Here is a 16,640-nt window from a genome sequence, read left to right as displayed (position 1 = left end):
ATTTGTTTTCCATCTATCCGCACCCTCTTCAGGACTCCTGTAAAGAGGAGGGCAGAGATCGATGGAAACAAGTAAATGGGAAGGTGCACTGAACCGTGTCACCACGCCAAGGGTGCACTGAGAGCTTGGTTTGAACAGTCATTTTGTGCTGACGGACTGGTTCACTTATGGCGAGTGCACATTGCAGTCCGCTGTTCCATTGCCTAGGAAGTAATAACACATGACGAATATCTGGCACACATCTTCAGGTTTTAGAATCTTTCCTCACTTTAGTCCAGACACTACTCGTATATGGGTGAGAATAAAGGTGGAGAACCTAATCTTACACTAAAATTAGTCTTAATACTCTTAAAGCTACTTTATTCTTATCCTTGGACACATTTACCGTTCCATTGAGAAAGGTGTAAGCCATCAGCGCATTCATCCACCCGCCATGGATGAGGGTACATCACCTCTATGTACCCCACCAAGATACACCCCAGCATCTACCCTACCTTTCCTCCATTTATGTGCTGCTCCCTTCATTGCCCCAAGACACAAAAGAGAATGGTAAAACCAAAAACACTCAGTTTGAAAAAATGTTTGCAGTAATCCGCAAGTGCTAGTAAAAGATGTAAATAACAGGGTATTTGGTTGATACGTTTTTTGCAAAAAATGTATACTAAGCTGCTCTACCAATCTTCACGGTATACCCTTATCAGAGCAGTCCTAACTAATGTATGCAATCCCTATCTGATGTATTTAAAAACCTGATCATCTGTATATTACCTGTGTGAACAGGGTTCAGAGAGGAAAAATCCATGTGTGCATACAGGGTAGAACAGCTTTTGTGCAGATAGCCCAAGAGGAGTGGTGGAACTCCCCAGTCTTGTAGACACAAGAGAACAATCATGGAAACAGGAACACATGGGCTACTTGCACAGTGAACAAGTCTGTAAGAACATGTTCACACACCACCAAGAAACCTGAAGACACAAAAGAGAATGGTAAAACCAAAAACACTCAGTTTGAAAAAATGTTTGCAGTAATCCGCAAGTGCTAGTAAAAGATGTAAATAACAGGGTATTTGGTTGATACGTTTTTTGCAAAAAATGTATACTAAGCTGCTCTACCAGCTGTTCCTGTTTCCCTTCATTGCCCCATAGCTCTTCTGGTCCATCAGGCCATAGATGGCCTTCATGGAGCAATTACCCACAGACATCATCAGCCATATAACCATCGGTTTGTAATGTTGGTCACGCTGGTCATTAGTATTCCCATTTCTCTCTATGACACCTCCATGTTTAGCACCTGAACCGGTCACACATGGCACCAACCCGTTCATTGCTAGGACTCAGCTCCCACCACGCTTGTGTTACCAGATCGGACGTCACAAGAACCACTAGCACTAATCACAGATTAACCTGTTGTAACCGTATTTAGCACAGACGCCATCCTGGCGCGGGGTATCCTCACTATGTAAACATCCGTGAGGGAACAACTGACCTTATTAGCAGATTATAGGCTTAATAAGTCATATGTCATGGCCGACGTCATGTGTATCAATCCGGAAAGCTACGAGGCAGAAGACTCATAATAAGCACTGATTACTGGGCTCCATACATTATGGAAATAAATATGTACATGGAACATCTAAAATATGATCACTGAAATTCATTGCCGAGATTTCTTGTAAATCCTAAATCTACAGTTAATGGCTCATAACATGCAGAGAGGAAATAATGGCTAAAACATAGGTTTACCTGCAAAGAAAATACAAAACTACTTCACAACCAAGGGATTTTTATTTCTTAAAGAGGACCGGTCACTTGCTATAAAAAAAATATAAATTTTGGTCCTGGGGTATCTTTAGAATAGATATTAACAGCTTTAAAGAAACCAATGACCGACTGCTCACAGTCATGCAGAAAGAAGCCATTCCTATAACCGTGACCTCTCTCTGTAGGGAAATATTGTATTATATGTATTATTACATGGCAGCCATTATAAACGAATGTTTGACCCTAAACAATACATGGATGGGCCAGGTCCACTAAAGTTAGAGTTTCTATAATGTGATGTCCATACACCTTAATAGAAGTTAGGGTTCACCTGGTGAGGAGGATTAGCCATGCCACATGCCAAGGTGAACATACTGACTAGGATGGAGGGCACATGGAATAGCAAGCATTTGTACAACAGACTATGCTAGAGGCAGACACATAAGCAAAGCAGGACACCCCAGAAGCCACGGAACAAGGAGGGCCGATGAAGAGAAAAATGGTAGGTCCAAAAATGGTACTGTAGGTCTGAAACAGAACTTAGATGAACAGGCTCTAATGACAGTTCGTAATGCTTACAGTAATTGATGAGTTAACCAGTAGTGCTCAGAAGAATGGAAGTTGTAGAAATCACATGCTACTGAGGAGACGATAGAAACAAAAGAAACTGAATGGTGGCAAACTCCAAACAAACAGCAGGTGGACACGGTCTCAATACTCAGACATTGGGGTGTGTCATGAAGGTCCTTAAAAAGCCTTGGGAAATTATGTCACTGTAGAAGATCGGGCCACTTGCAAGACCCAAAGTGGACTAAAAAAAAAAAAAAAAAAAAAAAAGAGTGGCGTCTATAGGGATAGGGAGAGAAGCCTTGGTCCAGGAGATGACAACAGATTTATAGAAAGAGGATGATGAGATAACAGCCCCTTTATGGCTTGTGCTGGCAGTCACAGTTAGACCACGTTCTGACTTTCATGGTCCGTATCGGCTGTAGGTCTCCTGACCCAAACTCCACAGCACCATATATGCCTATCAGCCTATTGAGTTCGGGTCAGGAGACCTACAGCCAATCTGTATTTTGTGGTCCATACCACGACTATAAGTGTCGGATTTATGAAACTAGCCTTACATTTAGTCTTGGATTAACAGTAAATATTCTTCTTCTAGTACATACTGTAGACCACACACAACATTTTGTCCTTATATATGGCAGTGATGTCACCGGTCCGGGTATTTCATACCGGATTTCATCATTTCCATCGCTTTGAGGCCAGGACAAGCATTCCTCAGCTGTGACCAATGAGATCAATGCAACAATCTTCCCGAATCCCACGTATATTTTCCTGGAGGGATCAATATTTCTTATCTTATGTGACGTGTTCACGGCGAACCAGACACTCCTCATTCCCAGAATGGTGCGAGACAAAATGAAGTCTCTGGTGGGGGGGGGGGGGGGTCCTTGCTTCTACTAAACTGATGTAGAACTTGAACTATCAGCCCTAACATTTGTTGTTTTGTAGCATCTATCAAAGCACAGGTTGGGGACCATAGTAGTATGGAATGGCAAGGAGGGTGTAGAGCTGTACATGGCACAAGCGTAGAGCTGCGACGGTGGCCACTGGGCCAGGCACAACTATGAATTATTACAGGCACTAAGGTTGTATAATCCAGCATGACAATGATAGAAAGGCACTAAAGTTACTAATTACTGAGATTTATACCAAGTTGGGAGACGCACTGAACTGCAGTGAGATGATGCAATATAAGGAAATCCTTCATCAGCAGAAGGACATAAGATACACAAGACTTCAGCCTCCGACCAACAAGAAAACCATTCATTCACCGGCCAATTATTGCTCTATTCCGCCTCCCGCCAATCATTAGTTCCCACAGAACCAGCTGGATTCCATCCCACATTGCAGAACACATTGAGGTTTAGGAGTTTGGTCTTCTAGACTTTCGCATGATTTACTTGGACAACTTATTGAGTTACATTGGGGAAAAGTGTAACATTTCAGTTCTCTTTCAATGGCGCCACAGGAATCAAAATAGCCACAGATGATAATGATAACTGCTCAGTGTTGGTCCCCATATTGAGACATTCAGTGATCAATTTATCATGTAGAAGTTAGGGAAATCCAGCTGTTTTTTGGATTAAAAAAAAAAAAAAATGCAAAAACTTTATTGTACATTCATATGAAATATGAAATTCCCAGTACTGAAAAAATATGAGCTTAATCAATAATAATAATAATAATAATAAATGGATTTTGATTAAGTTCATTTTTTCAACACTGGGAATGACCTGTTTATATCAATATGCAATAAAGTTTTCGCTTTTTTTTTTTTATTAAAAAAAAAAAAAAATGTCTGGACTTCCCTACCTTCTATTTGATTGCTGCCTCTCTGGCAGGAGTGTTTTTATTACCCGAGCCAAGGATCGCTGACAACTACGACCTAGATAAGCCGGATTACTACTTTTTTTGTATCAGTCTATCATACTTGGACCCTTGTAACCAAAAGGAACGTTCTAACACCTTTAATCGCTCAATAAAGCATATACACTACTGATCGGGGGTGAATTCACTTTTTTTTTTTAACTACAGGTTCCCTACTTCGCTCACTAAGATATGAGTGCAGAGCGCATAGCTAACCAACAATGGCGATAGGACTTTTGGGACAGATTAGCTGAACCTGGTTCTGCCCTCGATCCCACTTGGAAATGACCATTTGTGGAACCATAAAGTTATGTAAAGCCGTTTTCAAAGCTAATGAGCTAATGTTACATGCCATGTAAATGTAACACCCCAGGTAACCGGTTGTTACAGTGATCTTGCCTTCCTTTCGGGGAGGGTAATATCATGTTTGGAGGCAAGGAGGATTCCCTTTACCAGGTAACGCACCTACATACAACACATTCTGAATCCAGGCCAGAAGGGGGAGCTCTGAACCTGGATTCAGGGAAGCTTCCCCAGCTTTAAGTATTCTGGTCTGGAGGAGGAGTTAGAGCAGTTTGGAGCAGACAGGAGAGAGGAGTGAGAGCAGAGAGTGGGGCGGTGCAACCACGAGTGTGCTGCAGCTCCAGGAAAGGGAGATAACTTGAAGGGTTGAATTGTAGTGAGCAGCTGAGGAAAGAAGCACAGGAGAAGGAAAATGGCTTAGAGGGGAACTGTGACCGGGCACCCTCTGAGCCGAAGCACAGGAAGCGGGCACCAGGAGCCCGAGGCTGTGTTGTACTCCAGGTCACACGGCAGAACCGGAGGGCATAGGACTTTATGCAATTTGCCCGCACCCACACCCAAAGGTGCAGCAGGACACTAAGAGCCTGGGTCGTGATAGAGACCCTATAAAAAGACTCACAATGCCCACCATACGGGTAACTGTCCCAGGACAGGAGAGAGAGGACTTTGTCAAGGAGCCACAGGCAGCAAGGACCTCACAAACTAGCGTGAGTAGGAAGGATTACGGACCTCACCTGGGAGAGGGATCACCTTTGCCTCCAGGCTGGCCGGGCCATACCATCACCTGTTCCCGGTAACTTGGACTGTGGCCTGCTAGCACCAGTAAATCAGGTAAAGACGTTACGACTCTGTGTTCTCCATTTATTTGCCGGCATACACCATCCTTGCCAGCACACCGGGAGCCCTTTGCCATTTTTGCTGCAGTAACATCACCCCAGAGGACCCCTTTAAGCAGCGTCGGTCCCCTCTGAGAACCACAGGAGGCCTCACGAACACAAACTTTATCACAACTCCCCTAAAAGACCTTTTCCCTTTTACTTGGGCGCCCAGGGCCATGGACCGGGTCGCAGCCACCGTGACACCCCCCTTAAGTGCGAACGGACCAGGTACCGAGTATCCCCAATGCCCTGGCAGGTGACTCATAAAGAGCAGTCCAGGCCTGCTAGACCCTATTACTGACCTATGACACATTAGCATTACGGTAATTTCTAGGACACTAATTTCCAGCACATGTATCTGTCCATATTCACCAGTGTTCCCTACAGCAAGATTAAGAAGGACACTGCCTATTTACATGTACTAAGGATTATTCCATGTTACAGGTCCCTTACAATTCCTACTAAACAGCACTTAAGAATCAAAATCAAAACCCTGTAGTAAGTTTATACTCCGTACCGTACGGTCTTGGGGTAGGAGCAAACGCTGGGGGGTGTGAACACAGCTGTGAATATCCCAGATAATCAAACAAACCGCTATCTCAGTGATTAGAATTACTGGCCAACAATCATTAATGCAGAAAATAACAACTAAATATGACTGAGGCAGTGGAAGAAAAGCAGAAGGAAAGCCTCATGGCAGGTACAGGTTCTTCTCATGGAAATCCAGCTAGTTGTAGGCAAGGCTTCCTGGGAAAAAGTATACAAATTAGCTCCCCACCAAAAGGGAAGAACACTATTTAATGCCATCGGTAGCCAGCCTGTAAACCCATGACTAGCATATTAAAGAACCTTCAAAAAAATAACTAGTGAAAACAGTCAGAGACACCCATCTGTAGACAGTACCGTTTCTGAGTTTTTGCTCCTCATCAGTACAGGACAAGCTTTTGGTTTATTCAATATACCTTTAAAATATCTTAATGAAACTATTTTTTGTTTTCTACATAAAAGAATAGTCGGTTTCTGCTGATACAATCTACCTCCCAACCAGGGATGAAATAGGCTAAAGCCAGTGGTTTAATGCCTCCAGGAATATATTATTATTATTATTTATTGTTATAGTGCCATTTATTCCATGGCGCTTTACATGTGAGGAGGGGTATACATAAAAACAAGTACAATAATCTTAAACAATACAAGTCATAACTGGTACAGGAGGAATGAGGACCCTGCCCGCGAAGGCTCACAATCTACAAGGGATGGGTGAGGATACAGTAGGTGAGGGTAGAGATGGTCATGCAGCGGTTTGGTCGATCGGTGGTTAATGCAGGTTGTAGGCTTGTCGGAAGAGGTGGGTCTTCAGGTTCTTTTTGAAGGTTTCGATGGTAGGCGAGAGTCTTATATGTTGTGGTAGAGGGTTCCAGAGTAGGGGTGATACGCGAGAGAAATCTTGTATACGATTGTGGGAAGAGGAGATAAGAGGGGAGTAGAGAAGGAAATCTTGTGAGGATCGGAGGTTGCGGGTAGGTAAGTACCGGGAGACGAGGTCACAGATGTATGGAGGAGACAGGTTGTGGATGGCTTTGTACGTCATGGTTAGGGTTTTGTAGTGGAGTCTCTGGGCAATGGGGAGCCAGTGAAGGGATTGACAGAGGGGAGAGGCAGGGGAATAGCGGGGGGACAGGTGGATTAGTCGGGCAGCAGAGTTTAGAATAGATTGGAGGGGTGCGAGAGTGTTAGAGGGGAGGTCACAGAGCAGGAGGTTGCAGTAGTCAAGGCGAGAGATGATGAGGGCATGGACTAGGGTTTTTGCTGATTCATGGTTGAGGAATGAACGGATTCGTGAAATATTTTTGAGTTGAAGTCGGCAGGAAGTGGAAAGGGCTTGGATATGTGGTTTTAAGAATATATAATATATATAAGAATATATAAAAAGGTATTGTTTGCAAAGGCATACTACATGTCCCTATTTATCAGAATGCAGTGAAAAGCACTATTTGCCTAAAATAAAGTGTTTATTTACGGTACATGCAGATGGCTGACTGGTGGTTATGAGGATTCTCTTTTGTGCTGGGACTCCGTGCTGCGAGAGGGAGAATATAGCTTCTCCATTGGAATAGTTTGCTGATCATTTTGTAAAATAATGTAAAAATAATGCATACACTTAAAAGGCACATGATTTGCATTGATACACCAGAATCTCTAAAAGAATAGCATGTACAGTATTGGTATTTTAATTTATTGATAAGTGCATAATTGCAATTCAGGAAGCAAAATAACAAAATACATTATACTTTAGGCTATAAAAATTCCAAAGAGGAACAACATTTTGGCCAACAGGCAGCAAGAATAATGGAGCGTTCTTCTCTGGAAGCACCTATTGGACTATGTCCACGTCTGAGCTAATCCTATCCGCTGTCCCATGAACCCAATCTAATACAAATATCACAATGTGAAGGTATACCGAGCCTCTGAAGCGCTGATCAACGGGCGCATTGTTCAATTTGGGCATGAAATAGAGTGGCCAAACAGAATAAGACCGGACCAGATTACCGCTCTCAGAGATTATTCACATGGGCGGAGAGCGTGGCACAAAATCAAATGCTGCTTTTTGGCTGTGTGGTTTGTTTGGTAATTCTAGAGGGGACAAAACATTTTATGTAGGTAAAGTTTGAATGTTCTGATATACTTTGTGCTTCACTTTTGCTATTTTTAAGGCCTCATTCCACCAGTCACAACAACAGGAGTCCTGATTGAATGGATCTGATACACACTGCTGCTCCATTCAATGTATAGAAAACTGAGATGGCCACGTACAGTCTAGTCCTTCATTAGTCATTAGTGATGAGCGAATATACTCGTTACTCGAGATTTCTCGAGCGCGCTCTGGGGTCCTCTGAGTATTTTTTAGTGCTCGGAGATTTAGTTTTTTTTGCCCCAGCTGGATAATTTACAGCTACTAGCCTGCTTGATTACATGTGGGGATTCCCTAGCAACCAGGCAACCCCCACATATACTCAGGCTGGCTAATAGCTGTAAATCATTGAGCTGCGGCGATGAAAACTAAACCTCCGAGCACTAAAAAAATACTCGGAGGACCCCCGAGCGTGCTCGAGAAATCTCAAGTAACGAGTATATTCGCTCATCACTATTAGTTATCCCATATGTTATTTATGCAACAAGACAGCACATATTTACATACAATAAGCCCAGTATGGATACAATTCCACATACAGTGGATATAAAAAGTTTACAGCCCCCTGTTAAAATGCCAGATTTGATTATCATGTAAAAATAAATTATACCAAGAAGATTCAGAACTTTTTCCAACTTTACTGTTACCAATAATCTATACAAATTAGCTGAAAAATAAACTGAAATCTTTTTGGCAAACATACAAATACAGAACAAAAATAATGTGGATGCTTAAATATGCACACCCTTAAACTAGTACTTTGCTGAAGTATCCTTTGAATTTGACTGTGCTCAGTCTTTTTGGGTAGTGGGAGTCTATCAGCATGGCATATTTAGAATTTTCAATCTTTATCCACTCTGACTTCAATTGGTGCTCCAAATCTGTCCAATTGCAATGGCCTCTCCTGTGTACAGCGTCCTCTTCAGGTCAACCTAGAGAGCTTCAAGTGAATTCAGGTCGGGTCTCTGGTTGAGCCATTCCAAAATGTTGCTCCTCTTCCACTGAAACCATCCTTTTGTTGATTTGTAGGTATGCTTAGTGTCATTGTTGTGCTAACAGCTGAAATTCATCTTCAGCTTCTTAGCAGAGGCCTGAAGATTTTCTTTCAAAATTACCATTATTTTGAACTGTTCATAATTTCCTCTACCTTTACTAAAGCCCCAGTTCCGATTGCTGAAAATCAGACCCAAACCATAATGCTGCCTCCAACATGCTTCACTGAGGGTATGGTATTCTTTTGGGGATGTGCAATGTTGTTTTTTTGCCAAACATACCTTTTGGAATTATGGCCAGAAAGCTCAGCCTTGGTCTCATCCAACTATAACACATTTTCCTACATGCCTTTGGCAGACTTGATGTAGATTTTGAAAAAACATAGGTGGGCAGTGCTGTTTTTCTTTGTCTTTGTAAGAGAAGGCTTCCATCTTGCCACTCTACTACATAGGCCAAACATATAAGAATTCAGGAATACAGGAGATTGCTGCCACATGCATTATACAACCAGCACTTACTAGAAACTCCTGCAGCTCCTTCAATGTTGCTGTACGCCTCTAGCAGCCTCCTGGACCAATTTTCTTCTTGTCTTTTCATCAGGTTTTTTGGGATGTCCAGTTCTATGTAATGTCAGTGTTGTGCCAAATTGAAGCCACTTCTTGGTGACTGTCTTCACTGTGTTCCATGGTATATCTAATGCCTTGGAAATTTTAGTACCCTTCTGCCGACTGATAACTTTCAACAATGAGATCCCTTTGCTGTGTTGTAAGCTGTTTATAGACCTTTTGTTGTAAATTAGCAATTATTTCAATTATTAAGAAGGTGTTCACACTTATGTAACAACATTATTTTAGCTTTGTTATATTTATTTGTATGTACCACCCTCAAATTTATTTCATTTCATTTCTCAATTAATTTGTGCGGATTATGAGTGACGTTAAAGGTGGAAAAAGATCTGCAATTATTCTTCTTGGCATAATTTTTTACATGAAAAAAAAAACTGGCATTTTAAAAAGGGGTGTGTAGAGTTTATATCCTATGGCATCACTGCTTTGGGACAGGTAAATAATAATCACTATTTAACGTGTACAGTTTACCCTAACACCATTATACTGTAGTTTACAAACACGGTTACTGGAGTAGGTCAACAGTACAACAACAGACACTCCTCACATCTAAGCTCAGAGAGATTTCTAAAAGAGGATTATAGTACAACTCCCATTATAAAGAATACACAGTTTGGAATGCAAAAATCACTAAAACAAGCGCTGTGTACACCCCAAACAAGCCAGGAACACTGTGATGCAGAATTAGGAGTGGAATACTAGATGTGTGTATGACCTGCAGTAATCACTTCATGGAATACATGTATGAATTAGAATTCACCATTCATAGTTCTTTATAGACAAGTTGTCCCTTTCCATTAATATGGAATTGTCTTATAGTTTTATCTCGTCTCATTGCTGCTGTTCTGGATCTGGCAATGTGTTTTTTTCCCTTCACTTCTCCATTCCTGAGATATGGCCCCCTATTCTCTGCATGGAAATCTAGTTTTGTACGTCAACGGGGGCATGATCCCAAACTCTTCTCTATGGGAGCCTTTGTGAGGATCAAGCCTAATTGGCTACTAAAAAGACATCATTTACTTATAGAGAAGAAGGGACCATATCACAGGAATGGAGAAACGCAGAAAATAAAAGAAAAAAAAAAACGGAACGGTGGAATTCACTCTAAAAAGAATTAAAATCCATCCATGATAGACATTAATGTGCATGAGGAGCTTTAGACTGATCTCATTTTTTGAGAAAACTAGCAGATTTGCAGCAGAAAAACAAAACGTCATCAAAACTACAGCAAGAAGCCAAATTCATTGGATAGAGGAAACCGTAATTGTCTGATTGCTGGGGGTCTGACCATTGTGACGCCTACCGCTCCTAACGACGGCAATTCTGAAGAGCCCCGGCTGCACGGAGCGGAGGCCGATTACACTTACCGCCTCTACATTCATTCTAATAAGTGGGCTCGGCAATTCCCGGCATTCCCATTAAGAATGAATGGAGCGGTAGTGCACTTGATCGACCTTCGCTCCATTCGCCCTTGCACTTGGGATCGGTCAGACCCCCAGCGATCAGAAAAGTATCCCTTACGCCCCTTTAATTCTGACAGCAGTATATCCCTAATAAACATGCAGGTCGCCTCAATGCGGACAGTCTACCCCTTAAGTTTTGCATCTAAAAAAATATCTTAATTGTCGAAATTAAAAGTTTGGAAGATTGTTGGTGGATACAATGTATTGTTTGTGGGCGGCTAAATCTATCGCTAGACGATAAATCCCGGCTAGACTATTAAATCTGTTGAGTCCCCACAAGCTTTCTGTTTATAGTAAGCAAATCTCCAAGGTGAACACATAGCATCACATTGACACAACATAGCCGCCCCGCCACCGTCACTAGGAGGGTGACCTTACATGTCCTCCGGGGTCAAGGGTAATGCTTACAATAGAAGCTACACACATAGGAAACGCTCCTACAGCTGATGAGAAACACAAGGAAATATAATCCCTGGCATCAATATTGTACATTAAAATATGGAGATTAATGCGTTTCATAATTCTGCTTATTACAGTTACATAACCATTTGGCACAATTATTCCATGTACGATGCAATCTCATCACAGTCATAGCTACTAGTAAGATGACAACATGTCTGGACCTTCTCTCCTCGTACAAGTCAGTGTAAACCGTTGAGCACAAATCACACCTGACAAAACCAAAAATGACCCTTTGCTGGGCAGATTTCTATCAAGGATTGCGGAAGGGTTAAATGATGGCAGCAGGTATGTTTGGCAGTGACTGTGGGGCAACGTGACCCAGGAGGGAATGACAAGCGTGCACAGGAGAACACAATGACTCCAGCACCAGCTGGGCACCACCGAAATAATCCGGGTCATATCCCCCTTCTCTTTTTGATATATTCTTTTAATCTTGCCATTTTACTGTATAAATGGGAATAATTTTTTTGCGGGTAAACATAGTAGAGGTTGTCAAATACCCTGTGCTACCTGGCACAGACGCGTGGGGTGATGCAGGTCGCACGGTGACGCACGCACGACTTTAATTTTCCATTCGAAGTTCCAGTCGGTAGAAACCTTTCATGTTACACGACTCCGTTCATCTCAACAATCAGGAGCAGAAACATTTACTGCAGAAGGAGCATCGTCCAGGTCAGAGAGTGTAAAGATGAGGCTGCGGATACCGGGACAAGCCATGTACTTCAGGATCGGAACCGGTCCCCGATTATTGAGGACTTCTATCAGATGCTGCTGCAACTTCCAACCACTGAACTTTCAGAGGTGAAATCCGTGTAGATAGGTTTCACTCGGGTTTTCTTTTAACACTAGGACTACTGGACTCGTGACCCCGACTAGGACTATTGCAAGTAAGTAGTCAAAATGACTATAAGGGTATGTGCACACGATGCAGATTTAGTGCAGAACTGCACTGTGATTTACAGTACAATGTAAATCAATGTGAAAAAAAAAAAAGCTGTCAACATGGTGCAGAAAAATCTGCGCAGAAACGCTGCAGATTTCAAAGAAGTGCATGTCACTTCTTTTGTGCAGTTCTGCAGCGTTTCTGCACCCCTCCATAATAGAAATCCATCCTCTATGGTTACTGATGCCGGTTTGCTGTGAGCGCCACCCTGTGGTCAGCTCTCAGAGCAAGCCTGCATTTCAGCTACATAGCAGCAATCTGATGATCGCTGCTATGTAGCAGAGCCGATCGAGTTGTGACAGCTTCTAGCCTCCCATGGAGACTATTGAAGCATGGCAAAAGTTTTAAAAAAAAGTAAAAAAAAAAAATGGTGAAAAAAAAATATATAACAGTTTAAATCGCCCCCCTTTCGCCCCATTCAAAATAAAGCAATAAAAAAAAAAAAATCAAACCTACACATATTTGGTATCGCCGCATTCAGAATTGCCCGATCTATCAATAAAAAAAAGCATTAACCTGATCGCTAAACAGCGTAGCGAGAAAAAAATTAGAAACGCCAGAATTATGTTTTTTTTGGGTGCCGTGACATTGCATTAAAATGCAATAACGGGCGATCAAAAGAACGTATCTGCACAAAAGTGGTACCAATAAAAGCGTCAGCTCGGCATGCAAAAAATAAGCCCTCAACCGACCCCAGATCACGAAAAATGGAGACGCTATGGGTATCGGAAAATGGCGCCATTTTTTTTTTTTTTTTAGCAAAGTTTGGAATTTTTTTTCACCACTTAGATAAAAGAGAACCTACACATGTTTGGTGTCTGTGAACTCGTACTGACCTGGAGAATCATAATATCAGGTCAGTTTTAGCAATTAGTGAACCTAGCAAAAAAGCCAAACAAAAAACAAGTGTGAGATTGCACTTTTTTTGCAATTTCACCGCACTTGGAATATTTTTCCCGTTTTCTAGTACACGACATGGTAAAACCAATAATGTCTTTCGAAAGTGCAACTTGTCCCGCAAAAAATAAGCCCTCACATGGCTATACTGACGAAAAAAATAAAGTTATGGCTCTGGGAAGGAGGGGAGCGAAAAACGAACACGGAAAAACGGAATATCCCAAGGTCATGAAGGGGTTAAAGGGACGGCAGTGAGTTTTGGGATGGCTAGCTACTTTTAATAGTTGGCTCTGCAGTTCTTGTCCTCTTCCTCCCTGAAGAGGCAATTTGCACTGTGAATCCAAAACAGACTTCAGGAACAGCAGTTCGGGTTTATGTGTTAGTGGGATGTCCATAAAACCTAACAATGAAGCCTGAACTGATGATTTATTTAGTGTCCCCACATCAGTAGCCATGTGTTCCAGTGAAAGTCCTTGTAATTGGGAGATGATAGAAAACATGAGAACTGATGATGGTGTCCCCTGCCAGTCACCCTGCACTGATGATTGATACCGAAGATGAAGAAATGATATAAGAGTAGCACTAATAAGTCATCAATAATAATAATAATACAAGTTACATCATATGATGGAGCTTCAGCAATCCATTCAGCAGAACCTAAGGTTTGGGCTTTTCTCCAGCCTGTCCCCGGATTCCCCACATCTCCTCTAATGGACAACGTGCTTCTCCCCACACCATAAACGGAAATGTAGTGGGAGCCCTGACGTGGGGAGGTGGAGCTGCAGATGACAGGGGAGCTATGGCCGGACACTGAGCCTACACATCCATACCTGTGTATTTATACAGAAATCTCCTGGAAGCCCCGAACATCACCACGGAGTCCTGACACCCACAGGAGGTCTGAGGCTGGAAATACGAGAGCAGCCTGACAGATCACACAGCCATGATGGAGGGGGAAGGGCGGGCAGGAACCACCATAAATATTGCATCATGCTGTAATGTGCGGGAAGGAGCGCGAAGATCTCCAGGGGCGACAAACCGGGAATAATACCTGTGGATGGGCGACAAACCGGGAATAATACCTGTGGATGGGCGACAAACCGGGAATAATACCTGTGGATGGGCGACAAACCGGGAATAATACCTGTGGATGGGCGACAAACCGGGAATAATACCTGTGGATGGGCGACAAACCGGGAATAATACCTGTGGATGGGCGACAAATCGGGAATAATACCTGTGGATGGGCGACAAACCGGGAATAATACCTGTGGATGGGCGACAAACCGGGAAGAATACCTGTGGATGGGCGACAAACCGGGAATAATACCTGTGGATGGGCGACAAACCGGGAATAATACCTGTGGATGGGCGACAAACCGGGAATAATACCTGTGGATGGGCGACAAACCGGGAATAATACCTGTGGATGGGCGACAAACCGGGAAGAATACCTGTGGATGGGCGACAAACCGGGAATAATACCTGTGGATGGGCGACAAACCGGGAATAATACCTGTGGATGACACTTCATCGCCGGCATACAGGCTGCCATGTGCTCAGAAGCCGGTAGGACGTACAGAATGGAACCGGCATATCTGGGAGGATGAGGAGAGGAGCCGGGACACGTGACGCCAGGAAAAGATACATTTTATCCCAACGTTCTATGACACGTGACCCGCTGTAGATACATTGTGTCACCAACGTTCTATTGAGGCTCCAGTGTATCCGCAGTGTCAGGGCTGTAAGGCCGGTACTCACCCTGTAGATGCCGGAGCTGGGCACTGGGGTGGGCGGCAGTCCTCCTGGGCACTGTGGTGGTCGGCAGTTCTCCTTGGCTCTGGGGTGGTCGGCAGTCCTCCTGGGCTCTGGGGTGGTCGGCAGTCCTCCTGGGCTCTGGGGTGGTCGGCAGTCCTCCTGGGCTCTGGGGTGGTCGGCAGTTCTCCTTGGCTCTGGGGTGGTCGGCAGTCCTCCTGGGCTCTGGGGTGGTCGGCAGTTCTCCTGGGCACTGTGGTGGTCGGCAGTCCTCCTGGGCACTGTGGTGGTCGGCAGTCCTCCTGGGCACTGTGGTGGTCGGCAGTCCTCCTGGGCACTGTGGTGGTCGGCAGTCCTCCTGGGCACTGTGGTGGTCGGCAGTCCTCCTGGGCTCTGGGGTGGTCGGCAGCTGCTCCTCACACACCGGCTCTCTGCAGTAATAGTGAGGCAGCAGTGTGCTGGATGTTGCCGGCTCTCGCCACTCCTTGCCTGTGTTACATCAGCCGCCCCACACCCCTCCTCCTCCTCCTCCTCGTGTTCTTGGCTGCTGAGACCCTACAGATACATGCAGGGGTGGTGCAGCTCAGGGTTATGCTGAGGGTGGTCCATGCCCCCTTCTCCTGCAGTGGTCACTCTGCCCATTATACATTCTGGATATACTATTACAGTCATGGTCAAGGTCTGGGTGTGTGACGTGGTTCAATACATCCGGGTCCTCAGGGAACAGAGAGGTGGCTCACAAGTGTGACTGGTACAGACCGGACTAGAGAGAATCGATCTGTGCTGTGGGATCAGAGGAGGACCTCATTAGACTGGATACCATATAGGTCATGTGAGAATTCCTCCTCAGATGACTTTATTATATGCACATGCCAGTAAAATTGCGACCTCGGCACCAGGCCCCCCAGCTCATGCGGCCCATGGTCTGCCGCTATGGGCGTTTATGCCCCCGTCCTTCGATTACACATACTAAATGCCTGTAATATTAAAAATAATTTTATTTATATAGCAACATCTTCTACAGCACTTTACAGTTAAGAAAGGACATACACAGACAATCAGGCTCGGACTGGCCCACAGGGTAACAGGGGAATCCACCGGTGGGCTCCTGTGTAGATCTGGGCCCCCAATCCCACTGTATGGGCAGTACTTGGCATAATTCACTTGATTCACTCTGTAGATAAAAACGCAGCATCTCATCATTCATTAACCAAACTACCCAGTTTATTATTATATAGAGATATAGGTAAATTTGTGAACCAGGGTAGTGTAATATTTGTATGCAGGTGAAAAGTGGGCCCCCAAAGTCAATGTTATTGGTGGGCCCTGGTCACTCCAGTCCGACACTGCAGGCAATAAAGATATCCCAAAGTATCGCATAATTCATTAGTTACTAGAGGAGCCCGAGCCCTGCTCACAATCTCTGAGGAAA

General features: G+C 43.9%; 1 protein-coding gene across 1 annotated transcript in view; it reads right to left on the bottom strand.

The window, feature by feature from the left end:
- Window positions 1-15,611, bottom strand: part of SLC7A1 (solute carrier family 7 member 1) — a 47,369-nt gene extending 31,758 nt beyond the window's left edge. Inside the window, exon 1 of the mRNA XM_069759017.1 lies at window positions 15,215-15,611. The gene's annotated coding sequence lies outside the window, so the exon portion shown is untranslated. The remainder of the gene's footprint in view (window positions 1-15,214) is intronic.
- Window positions 15,612-16,640: the final 1,029 nt, after the last annotated feature.

The sequence above is a fragment of the Ranitomeya imitator genome, chromosome 3, assembly GCF_032444005.1.
Source record: "Ranitomeya imitator isolate aRanImi1 chromosome 3, aRanImi1.pri, whole genome shotgun sequence".
Classification (NCBI taxonomy): domain Eukaryota; kingdom Metazoa; phylum Chordata; class Amphibia; order Anura; family Dendrobatidae; genus Ranitomeya; species Ranitomeya imitator.
The sequence above is the reverse complement of the archived record's forward strand: the minus strand, read 5'-3'. Positions and strand labels throughout refer to the sequence as shown.